This window comes from Lactuca sativa, chromosome 8 (genome assembly GCF_002870075.4).
Source record: "Lactuca sativa cultivar Salinas chromosome 8, Lsat_Salinas_v11, whole genome shotgun sequence".
NCBI lineage: Eukaryota > Viridiplantae > Streptophyta > Magnoliopsida > Asterales > Asteraceae > Lactuca > Lactuca sativa.
Window position 1 is genome coordinate 116,021,413 of NC_056630.2, and position 13,584 is coordinate 116,034,996.

General features: G+C 36.3%; 1 non-coding gene across 1 annotated transcript; it reads left to right on the plus strand.

The window, feature by feature from the left end:
• The first annotated feature begins 946 nt into the window (after window positions 1-946).
• Window positions 947-1,053, plus strand: LOC111909501 (small nucleolar RNA R71). Its single transcript, XR_002856209.1, has one exon. It is a non-coding gene; the product is annotated as a small nucleolar RNA R71 (small nucleolar RNA).
• The last annotated feature ends 12,531 nt before the right edge of the window (window positions 1,054-13,584 follow it).

Consider the following 13,584-nt stretch of genomic DNA (forward strand, 5'->3'; position numbering starts at 1 on the left):
ACTTCTTCTTGATCTAGAATTTGTGATTCAATTGGATAATGGTGGTTTTCATCTTCTGAACTTCCCTCATTCTTCTCTTGGACAATCTCATCACCTCCCATGATTGCTTCAAGAAACGCAAAATGTGCATTCCCAATATTGATAACATCTTCAATATCCTCATTTTCCTCAAGAAGGTTCTCAAAGGGATCAGGCATAAGTTGCGCATTTGATTCAGCAAGGGCACTAATTGGCCGTAGAGTCAAAAGTTTGCCAGAATTTTTCAATGTTATGAATGGAGGCTTGCTGATTCCTAAGCAAATTTTGTTGATCTTTAATCATAGCTTGATGATCTTTAAGCATGATTCGTTGCTCCTTCAATTCATTGTCGGTATCATTGTGCCTCTTCTCAAACGTAGCTACAAACCTTGTGAAAATTTCCTCCAAACCAGCTTTCTTTTCCATAACCGATTCCTCCTTTTGATAGAAACCCCTTTCTTTTTGTTTGTATTTCTCTTCCTTTGACTTTTTGTACTCATCGTACGGGAGCCATTCCTTCTTGGGTTTTCGCCAATTATCATCAAATCTATCACCACTTGAATAGAAAACTTGTGCTTTCCGGTTCCCATTTTCATCCAAATCACAATCTTTAGTGAGGCGAGGTCCTCTACAATTCTCACATCCTACCTAGATAGCGTAGATGGATTGGTCCATCTTAGTCATTCTCCAATCTAAACTTTCTAGTTTAGCCATCATTGCCTTCATGCTATCGTTAACAATGTTTACCACTCCCCGACTTACTTCATGCCTTGGATTATGATATTCTCTAGAGTGTTTAGAGAAGTCTTCAATTAGTTCATCGATCACCGGGGGTGCCTTCTTTGTGAGGGGTCCTTGCGAATCAAGGAGTTTCCTAGTTGTTACATTGACTCCATCATAGAAAATGGAGAGTTCTTGTTGACTGTTTAGATCATGATGTGGGCAGTTCCTTAGTAGGCCCTTGTATCTCTCCCATGCCTCATAAAGGGACTCTCCAACTTGTTGTTCAAAGTTGGCAATAGCTTTCTTCAACTTGGCTATCTTCGAAGGTGGGCAAAACTGATCGATAAATTCTTCCTTCATCTTAGCCCATGTAGTGATGGATCCGAGAGGGAGTGACTTGAGCCAATCCTTTGCAGCACCTTTGAACATGACGGGAAGCATATGAAGCAACTGGGTATTGCGGGGCACATTTGGAACATTAAAATAATTAGCAACATCATTGACCTCATCCAATTGTTTATAGGCATCTTTGTGATCTTTACCGTAGAAGCGGATCGCCTTTAGTTGAACAAGTATGTGACCTTTAAGCTCAAAGGTGGCAGTTGCGGGAATTGCGGGTTGCACAAGTCCCGAGCCGGTATCGTCACGTATTCTCTTCTTCCATTCTCCCATGGTAACTTCATCGATATTAGCCATGGGGTTAGCTAGTTCGCCTTCAAAGTCACTTTCTTCTTCGTATTCAGATTCGTAGTCGTATTCGAATTCGGCCTCTTTTGGATTATCTTCAATATTTTCTAATTTGCTTTCTTTGCTCTTTTGACTGCTGGTCTCTCCTTCCTTCTTGTTCTTTTTCTTTCCAAAAACTGTTTTCAAGCTCTTCAAAGGTGATTTCTTAGGTGTATTAGAGCTTTCAACCTCCTTGCCTTTGTTTTTCCTTAAAGTGGATTCTAGGTCTTCAAGTGGAGGAACCAAGAGTGTGTTGGATCCTCTAGTCATGTAATGCCTGCAAACAAAACAAGAAAAACACGTAAAAGGAACAAAAATAAAATAAAAGACGAAACTGTGAAACAGTGATGGACTGGTCGAGTCGATTTGATTGCATTCGGCGAGTTCAGAGCAAAAACAGAAAAATTACTAACTAATCTTTCAAAACAGAAACTATCAAAAATTATCCTACTAACTGAATTTCCTAAAAAAATAACTTTGTGCAAGATAAATCTCACACAAAGGATCGATAAAACTAGAAATTAGATTTAATTTTTGAACCGTTCCCTGGCAACGATGCCAAAAACTTGATGTGTGTGAACTCAACTAGTTTTAAACCTACTTTTAATTATAAAATTAACACACAAAGGCAGTGGACCTGTCAATTGTGGTGTAGCTATATAAGTAGGGTATCGAACTCAGGGAACGAAAAATTTAAACTAATAACCAATTTTATCTAAAACAAGTAATAAAAGGAAAGGTTTTCTCTACTTTTGCAAGACTAGAAAACTTAAATAAACTAACGAACATGCAATTTAACTAACTTAACAGCTAAAACAAGTTATTACCACTAAATTCAATAATTAATAGGACTTCTGTTTAGGTTCGACTCAATTGATCCTATGGTTGATTTAATGATAATAGTGCAATGGATTAACTTTTTATTAGCTACCGATTCAGTTGATTAGGTTCACATTCGCTATCTCTAATCCTTAGAAAATATACTAATTCAACCAGTGGCCAGTTGTCTAAATTAATTAATTCTCTAGGTTATTTATTTGGGTTAAATAAGATTTGTAATGGTTAATCAAATTAATAATTCAATTAGCCTCTTGTTGTTGGTTTATCAAACAAGTTCACACATTAACTTACCCATTCTCTAATTAATCATAGTTTCACATTCACTAATCCTAAGCACATAACAAAGTGTTCATGCAGCCTAATTGCCTTCCTATTAACAGAAAATAGTTATGGTTAATACATAAGGATCTTTAACAAGCTTAATTTAACAAAATCACCAATTTAAAGTTAATCCTACCATTAATCAAACCATAGTCTCAATTTTGTCTTACCCAAACAGAAGAATAAGGGTTTAGTTCATAATTGCAGTAAACTTAAGCTCAAAAACGAATTCAAAGAGTTTAAACATGATTCAATTCAAAAGATTACTAAGAATAAACTAAAGTTGCCTTAATTCTCTTCAAGATTGAATGTAGGGTTGATTCCTCTGCTCCTCACGACCTAACATCACCTTTAATCGTAATGTTTGCCTCCTAGGGTTGCAGAGAAGTCCCCCATCTCGATCTCCAAGTCCCTATTTATATTATTATGGAAACAGAGGTGACTCGTCGAGTCCAATGACTGACTCGATGAGTCCGTCACTTAAAATCCGTGTACAGCAAAGACTTCTAGAGGATCGTGAATCTTCGACATGACTCGTCAAGTAGCCGTCCCTACTCGTCGAGTCCTTGTTTTTGGCATTTTTCTTCTTTGTTCCGTTCCCGAGCTTCCAATCGTATCTCCTGCTTCCTTTTGCTTCCGAGCTTCTTTTTTGGACTGAAAATATAATTTGAACAATATTAAGTATCTTTTTTCCATAAAATGTAAATAATTAGCCGAAGAATGATAAGAATCTATACTAAATCCATAGCTAAATATGCGCATATCAACAAGTATACAATAACATAAATGTGAACCATTGTTCGGGGCATGGCATCACTGCCATGGCCCGATTTGTATCCAGAGTCTCCTGGAGGGAGAGCGTGAGTTTGTGTTTAGATCTATACTGGATTGACTATCCTACACCTTATTGTTCGCTACAGTGGGTCTTGCAAGTTTATGGGTGCCAAATGTCATTTCTTCTGACGTCTTTCATCGTCGTATTATTAGTTGATAGTATGGTGCAACCATTTCACATTACACCTTAATTAACGATTGGATTAAGGTAGATAGTACAGCAGTAGTTACTATAATAAAACACTACAGTACTATTATTTCTTCCCAATTACATTCAAATTGTGATCTTCTCACATAAAGAGTAATGTAAAAACTATATTTTTGGTTAATGATAGTCACACTTGGGAAAATACACACTCATGCAAGAAACAAACATACATAAAATTTGATGCCTTGGTAGAAGGCTACGTTTAGTAGAAAATATAAGATTTTCTAGGAGATACAAACATTTACTACGAACATTTACACATTTATACATCAAACACTTACAAACATTTCATACAAGCAATGACACTAAAATGCTTATGAACTCACCAGCTTTAAAGCTGATAAACTCTTTCAAAATAACTTGTATTCTTAGGTCATCAATAGACAGGTACCGCTGCTAGGTTTTGAGAAGATGGAGCTCGTTCAAGACTCATCTCTTATTTTGATTTACATTTTCGAGTGTCTTTTAAACTTCACAGAACACACTTGTATTAAATTATATTATTAATGCAATGGATGATGTTGTTGCTTGTTTACTACTATGCTTTGTTGTGATACTATACATGACGTCCTCCACCCTCGAACGTTTCTGCCGTTCCGGTTTTGGGGTGTGACAAGTGTCTTCTTGATATAATACTTGTTGTCATTTATATTTCCTTATATTTCCGCACCTAATTATCTAACAATCTAACTCTAACTTATTATTATTTTTGAGCTTTATGATCCACTGAGTTAAACTTCATTCCACATTATTACTTGTTCTAACGTTTGCTCAAGTGTGTTACTCAAGTTTTTCTCTCAACAATTGGTATCAGAGCCAAAGTGGTTGTTTTTTAAACAAGAACTCTGATTTTAAAAGGCCTTCTATACCACTGGAGCTCATTTAAAAAAAAATCAAATCTTTTAAAAAAACAAGGAAATATGGCACAAGCATTATCCCTAAATGTTTCCAACAGTGTTGGAGGTTCGAACAGAGCTCCAATACTGGTGGCAAACGAATATGATCACTGGTCTCAAAGAATAGAGAGGTATCTACGAAGACTTGGAAGAGATGTATGGAGATCTGTAGAAGAAGGACCTCATGTCCCTATTCTTACTCCAGTTCAGAATGATGGCACTCAAGCTACACTGGGAGGAGGTCAACCCACCATGAATCGTCCCACCAAAGACGATCTTGATAAGATGGAAAATGATGATGTTGCTTTTTATGAGATATCTTGTGGTGTTGCTCCTTAATTGCAAGTCCGCTAAAGAAATGTGGGATGTTCTCAAGAACTTATGTGAAGGTACAAAATAAGCTCAAGATAAGAAGCTTACAACTGCACTCAACGAATTCAAGAACTTCAAAGCTCATGCTGGTGAAAGTCTGGAAGATTCCTTCAAGAGGTTTAACTTAATTGTCACAAAGTTATCTAATGCTGGCACCATCCGAAGTAACAATGAGACCAATCTTCAGTTTCTCAATGGTTTGGGTAGACATTGGAATACGGCTAAGATGATAGTCCAAGGAGATAGAAAAAATCATTCTTTATCTCTTTACAAACTGTATGGTGAAGTACAAGCACAAGAATCAACAATACTCAAAGATTGTGATGAATTCAGTGGACCACTTGCTCTCGTAGCACAAGCACCTCACACTCAATCTTACTCACCTCGTATGACAACCCTCTGCAGTCATACGAAGCAGACTCAGAATACAATGATGAAGAAGAATTTCAAAACGCTATTGCTCTAGTTAGTCAACAATTCAACAGACTACCACCCTCATCTTTTCGCAAAAATCAGCAGTTTACTAAGCCTCCCTTCAACCGCAACTTTAATCCTCAGAACACTCACTCACGATATACCAAAAATCCTCACCCAGCACCGCAATCTCAAAACTCTTAACCAAAGGAGGTACTGCAACCTATGAAAACAACTGACTCTGGTACCTTAGCAGAAGAAAAATCTGTTGCTGTAATTTGTCACATGTGCAACAAGGCAAATCACTTTGCTAAGGATTGCAAAGAAAATGTGGTGAAAGACAGAGAATTCTATCTCAGAATGGCTCAAGAAATGGAAGAAAAAGAGAAAGCAAGGGTATACGTAGCCCAAGTCAGAAGAGACCATCCAGTGTGGTCATCTGGAGATGAGGATGAAAATATCAACAACATCAAGGGAAAAGGCAAAATCTGCATGATGGCTACTGAGGACAAGGATGGGTTAACCAAACTAGAAAAGAATTACTGCTACATGGAAAAGGATGAAACTCTCTGCATCGTTGGGCAGGTAAAACTTATGATCCAAACTCTTAATTATAGCATGCATGATTGTCAACCATTTATTAACAACCTTAATGACACATGTGCTGCCGTCCTTTCTGGCTATAACAAAGGCTTAGATGAGAAGAACATTGTGTCCCAAGAAATGTTTCATGTTAGAGGACGACTAGAAGACAAAAGACTCAAAGTTTCCATGCTAGAAAAGGACTTAGGATTAGAAAAAAGGATGCAAGAATGTTATGTGAAACTCAATTAGGCATAGCATTAGATCAAAGAGATGTAGCTCAAACTGAAATTGTACGTTTAAATCTTTTAATATAAAAAGTCTTCAATGAAAGTGAAGCTATTGAAAATCTTGTGAACAATGGAACCGTAGATAACACCTATAATTGGGGTTGGTCCAATGGGTATCCTACCGCAAAGGATTCCTCACCCCGGTTTAACAAAGACCGACTTTATGTCCTTCCGGACCGAGGGTTCCATTTCCTAGTCAATGAAAAAACCTTTGTCGAGGACATCAAAACTCATTTTGGTCGACTTCATAATCTGAGTAATAATTGTCTTATTGAGGAAATTCTTCATGAAATTTCGGGTCACTCAAGTGATGAAATTCCTATCTTTGGCACAATTTATCCCAATTCTTAGGCTTTATCAGTTGCTGATGAAGAAGTTCTTATGGAACCCGAAGTTCACATGAACTTCCCATCACTACCTTCAGACTGCAGTACCACTCACTACAATTCTAAACCGTATTTAGACCAATTGCCTCTGATCAAATGTCCCACAAAGAAAACAACTCAGTCTTATGCTGCGGTAGTCCAATCTTCCTTACTACAGTCCACTGTTAAGAGTTTAGTAACCATTAAGCCAATTCATCATGAGTTACCTATAGAGAATTTCGCGTTTGTTCAATGTTCCTAGAATCCTGAACTTTGTAGTTCAGATGAATCAAGTCCTGGTATTCAAAATAAATCCAATGGATCTAAGAAACCGCAACCGAATCTCAATGATTGCGGTTCTCCAAAAACTCAGGCAAAAATGGCCTTCAAAGAGGAACTTTAATCTCGTGGTAAAAAGCGGGAAATCATTTGAAAAAACAAAAGACAAACCAAAATTTCAAAACCCAAGAGTTCAGAAACACTTGTTTTCTCAAATTACTTTTCCAAAAACTCTTCAGTCAAGAAAAAAAGGGATGTGGAGTTTCTAAAACATTTTCAAACCTCTCTAACACAATCCAAAAGAAAGTAAAGTCTTTTCAAAGAAATGGTTTTCAGATCTATTCCTCAGATGATCCAAAATGGAAGGGGATGTACCAAATCCAACACATTTAAAGTCACCTCAGATTTTTAAGAAATCATATCCTAGGAAATCTACGTGTTCTTACACACACACACACACTCAAGTCATACTTTTTCAAAATCCAAGAGCACCATTGTCAGATCTCACTCTTCTCGAATTGGTCACAAAAATATTCCCACACCCTTCAGACCGCTGACCAAGCAGAATGTTAGGGTAAATGACAAAAACCTTTCATGTAAATGTCATTGTCAAAAGAAATCATCACATGTCAAATCTCATTCTTTTTAGAAACCTCGTAATTTTTCTAAACCTCACAACACATCAACTGCTCTCAAACATCCAAGACTAGGCCTCAAGATTAACGTAAAACCTGTCCCTACAACCTCGGTTCATGCATCTCTAAAAAACCCACCAGTCGCCTCGGGCTCCAAACTTGTTTGGGTGCCCATACTAACCGTTTAATTTTCAGGCAATGTGCAAGGAGGATCAAGAAGAGGAGTGGTAATTGATAGTGCCTTCTCCTTGCATATGAACAGAAGGTTAGAGTACCTTCGGGATTTCAGGCCTATTTGCAATTGAGGAAACATCACATTCGGCAACAATGTGAATGGAATAATTTGAGGTTACAATGTGCTTACTACATGAAACTTCTCTATTCAAAAGGTACCATATGTGGAAGGTCTTAAACACAATCTCATCAGTGTAGGCGAACTGTGTAAAGCAGGCCACAGGGTTGAATTTGATAATGAATACTGCTACATAATGAAAAGCGATTGAAGCATATGTTTGATCAAATCCAAGTTCGAAGGGACCATATATCCTTTGGATGTTTCTTTGATAATTGGGAAACTGCAACTATGCTTTTTTTTCCAAAGCAGTATTCGAACTCAGCTGGCTATCGCACCGTAAGCTAGCCCATCTTAACTTTAGGTATATAAATAATCTGGTCATCGGAGAACTCATCCAAGGTCTTCCAATTCTCAAATTCAACAACACCCTCTGCTCAGTCTATGAATGTGGCAAATTGTTGAAACATAGAAGTGACCCTCTTAAACTTAATCCAAACGACAACCTCTCCCTTATCCGCAACCACTCTCTCATCCGCAATCAAGTACCGCAACCGTAGTCATCGTCATCAGCACTTAGTCTTAGTCTTTTATCTGTTTTTCTTAATGTAATCTCTTTTATCCAATGTGCCTTGCATGGCAACTTTAAACAGATAGGACTTTTGTAGTCTTTGAGACTCTATAAAAAGGAGTTCTCTCTTTCTGAATTAATACACATATCTAAGCATCTTGAATCTCATATCTATTGAAGTTCATAACTTACTCTCTCACCTACTTCTTACTCTCTAAACTCTCCTAAACGCAATCTGAATTATATCAGATCTAAACCTCTCCTTCGAAGCAAGTGAGTTTTGACTTAATCACTAAGTTTGATATCACTTACTAACTTAGTCTGATTGCATTCCTTGTTAAGAACCAACTTATGTGTATACTTGATATAATACTTTCTGTCATTTATATTTCCACATCTAATCATCTAACTATCTAACTCTAACTTTTATTATTGTGAGCTTTATGATCCTTTGAGTTCAACTTTAAATTCTGCAATATAAACTTGTTCTAACGTTTGTTCAAGTGCGTTCCTCATGTTTTTCTCTCAACAATTGGTATCAGAGCCAAAGTGGTTGCCTTTTCAAGCAAAACTCTGATTTTCAAAAAGCCTTCTATACCACTGAAGCTCATTTCTTAAAAAAACAACAAACAAAAATATATTTTCAAAACAAGGAAATATGGCATAAGCATTATCTCTCAATATATCCAACAGTGTTGGTGATTCTAATAGATCCCCGATATTGGTGGCAAATGAATATCATCACTGGTCTCAGAGAATGGAAAGATACTTAAGCAGACTTGGAAGAGATGTATGGCGATCTATAGAAGAAGGGCCACATGCCCCTATTCTTACACCAGTTCAAACCGACGGCGTCATGGCCTGACTAGGAGGAGGTCAACTAGTCGTGAATCGTCTCACCAAAGATGATCTCGACAAATGGAAAATGACGCTATTGCCTTTTATGAAATTTCATGTGGAGTTGCTCCCGACAACTTCAACATTATCATAAATTGCAAATCATCAAAAGAGATATGGGTTGTTCTCAAGAACTTATATGAGGGTACAAAACAAGCTCAAGATAAGAAGCTCACCACCGCACTCAATGAGTTCAACAATTTCAAAAAACATGCGGGTGAAAGTTTGGAAGACTCCGTCAAAAGGTTTAATCTGATTTTCACTAAGTTATCCAATGCTGGTACGGTTCGAAGCAACCGTGAGACAAATCTTCAATTTCTCAATGGTTTGGGAAGACATTGGACGACTGGATGATAGTCCTGATGGGTTTTGACCATAAGAACATCCTATGTGCTCATACAAACCCTAATGCTTAGATCTAGGTTTCTCTATTGTACATGCAATTCATCCAAGACTTTAAACCCTAGATCTAGTATATGATAATCAATATTAACATAATAATGGGTTTAAGATATTACCTTGATTGTTATGTAGCAATAACAATCTCAAATCCTCCTTAAAATGACTTTAGAAAGCTTAGAGTCACAATTGTCACTCCTCTAATGGCTCAAAAATACCAAGAGCAAGAGGATGAACAATAAGGAGAGAGGAGGCTACCCAAAACGTGTGAAAACCCTAGAGAACAAGTTCACCACGTTTTTGGGGCTTAAGGGTCCTTTAAATATTGAGGCTATTAGGGTTATCTAACAAGGAAACCCTAATTTGGATGCTTAGGCCCTAAGCAACCCACAGACTCCTTCCTTAGAGGCCTTGGACGGTTTCTAATGGGTTTCCCCATAGAATTCGTCCACCCCTCTAATATGGAGTCTATTAGCCCAATATTCAATTATCACACAATTGACAGTTCTAGTCCCTTAAGTTTAACTAATGTCTTTTAGCCACAAACTTAATTCTTATTAATTCTTGACCAATATTAGTTAAACAATATGATTTCTCCTTTAATATATTATTCTCATAATATAATAATAAATCATAATTAATCCTTTCTCTCCATAATTCATCCTATCAAGTTGCTTTGGTGAAGGCAACCCAAAAGGACCATGCACCATCGGGTCAAGTACATACCAAAATAGTTATGGACTTAGACACTAATCCAACAGTCTCCCACTTGGATAAGTCTAATAACTATTCTGCGTATGACTTCAGATCCTGATTTGCAATCATAGCTTTCCAAAGCCGTTGTCAACTCTGATCTTATCAGATACGCGTTTCCTTTAGATAAGGGATCATATATTCCTCCATTCTAGATATCGTATAGATATGAGACATGAACTTAATCATTCTCTCTATACTATTTCCCGACTTCCGATTTATGACGACTGACAACAGACTACAATTAAACACATCAATTTAGTCCCGGCTTGGCCAAGCGCTTAGGTGCCATCACTAAATCATCGAGGGGCCCACAGATATCGCTTTTATCCTACTTTGGATAAAAGGAACAGATAAACTTTGACTCAATGCTCGCTTGCACTCACACACCAAATCACACACAACAATATATTTTATAACACCAAGTTACTGGTGCGTTTACATATTATCAATGTGCAACCGACTCGCAATATACAACTCACACATCTCGGTTTCAAGAATATAAGATATTATCGTCTCACCAATCACTCGTGATAAAATCCATGAAGTGATCCAAGTAGCGTGGGTTTAATCCAATGCTCAAATCATATTCATAAGCAATCATGAACGTTGCAGCAAACAATTGCTTACGTCTAATACACTTTAGACAATCCACACGCCAATTCACGACAGTCTTCATTCATACCTACTTCCAACATATGAACGACTGTGGTCCGTAATTATTCAGGAAGTCAAAACATGCAAAGTTAAACACAAGAATGATACTAATCCCATATGGCCTCAAACCTTTGAGTATAAACAAAACACCTTTTATTTATCACCATATCGATTACTCATTATTTGTTGTTTTGGGTAATCAACTTCTGACTTGAATTATAACTACACTTGTCCCATGCTCTTAGCATGCACACAATGTTTACCTACGGTCCTTACTTTGTGAAATAGATCAAATGAACACATTTCCTATCATACTCATTTCACAACTCCTAATCCTTTTTCACAAGTGAAAGAATATTAAATTCTTGCCACTTATAGAATATGTTAGATTCTAACATTTTATGCAATGATCCTTTTGTAATGTCACTGCACTAAGGTCACAATGACTATTGCCAATGAATTACAAAGCTCTCTATCGGAAATTGTTACAAGACAATTCCATAGATGTGATGTCTCTCACTCAAAGTACATTCCTTTGAACATCCTTTTGCATAAAAGTTTCTAATCTAGACATAGATTCTCAATATCCAACTCCTAATATGGAAACCTTTCCATACTTACCATATGAAAACTCATTCTTAATAGAATCTTATCTATTCATAATAATGTCGATATGCTCCATCCAATATCATACTTCCAACTATTCACAAGCAACCAATCCTTAGCAAGCTTTGGATCGTCCTTTGATAGTTGTTTAATTATCTTAGTCAAAACCGATTCTTGTCCTTTTTCCCTCTAAATGCGCTAGACATTTGGAAAATTTTAGAATGGTCAAATATAATAGCACTGGCAATCAATCCTATACCCGAAGTGTATGGGACACGATGCATAATGTCTTACATAAATATATGATACTTTATCAATCTTCTGCCATAATATTTTATGTGTCTCGTTCTTACAATTCGAACTATGAAGAGGGATACCGTAATCATAATCGAAATTTAAGAGCACACTATGTATCCTTTGACTAAATTTATTAAAATTTCTCAATCTAAGCTTCAGATTTTTGAAACGAAGTACAATATTCTCTCCCTTAATTATATCAAAACAACTATTCAACCTTTACGACTTTGCAAAGTATAACTCTTGTTTTCTATAATTAATATTGCTAACTTGAAATACTTGCCTTAATAATCATACCAGCACAACTTTTATGCTCCCACTATCATGATGATTATTATCATATAAGCATAACACTTATGCTCCGACTAGCTTTGACATGTATTTAGAAAACAACTTAACTTCCAGAAAAAACAATACCTATTGAATTTCTTAAGTTCATATTTCTAATACTTAATGCTTTGATAATATTTTATCTAAGCTTCATAATCTCATACACCGTTGTATAAGATAGCTCATATGTGTGTCTAAACAATTTAGACTAATTGCCAAATCTCACAATTCGGATCATGGAAAGGGATACCGTAACCATAATCGAATTCGAGAATACAATTTTACAATCGCTATCTTCTTAAAATCTCTCTTAGTGAAAGCATTTCCTCACAGTCATCTTCATGAAGGAAAAAATCTTATGACACTTAGATTTTAACGGTGTATGTGTTCCTATTCATGTGAATTGTCAAAACCAAAGTTTGCGACAAATCCAAACTCTTATGGACCGAACTTTCTTAATCTTGATCTCTTGTCTTATGGTAACACGGCTGCCCACCATGTCTTCCAAGTAGTTAAGTAGCTCACCCTTTCTTATCAATGTACTTTTCATTAATCAAGGTGCTTGCCTTTTATGCGTTCAAATGAGAACTCATAAAACTTACATGCATAATTAACTCAATTGGAATGGTACAGAAACTAGATAGTGTCAACACGATAGGTTGTAAACCTCAAGTCGTGTGCTAGTGATGATCAATAAGGTTTATTCTTGATTAGTTTTTGAAACTTTTCGAGACCATTAAGACTCCCACTGACTCCTTGACATATAAGATTCTTTTGTCAATGAACATTTCTTGACAAACGAATATTCAAGAGTTAGTGTAGCTTTTATCAAGACAAAAACACTTCATAAAATTGGTCCTAGTTGGTATTTTTCTTATCCAAGACATTACAACTTTCCATGTTTGATGAATGTATCAACCTTCCTAATACTTGTCACTCAATGTCACAATCTTAACTCTAAGACTTGTTTTGGAACGAAGTATGATTGGCTTCTTGATTTAACCATTTCTTCAATTCTCGATTCCTCTTCTTAGACATACAATTGTACTAAGACTCACTTAGAGGATCAATTGAGATATGTTTCTTAATCATTAAGACCTATCATAAAACATAATAAAAGGTACTCTCCCTTCTTCTTAGAATAGAGAAACTTTTATCTTTTTGCCTACTTGATTCTTCTTATTCGTTCTGCTATTGATTTAATCTCTTTCAATCAATTCATAATTACACTTAATCTTATAAGTATAATCATATTTACTAAACCTTTGGTAAATCATGA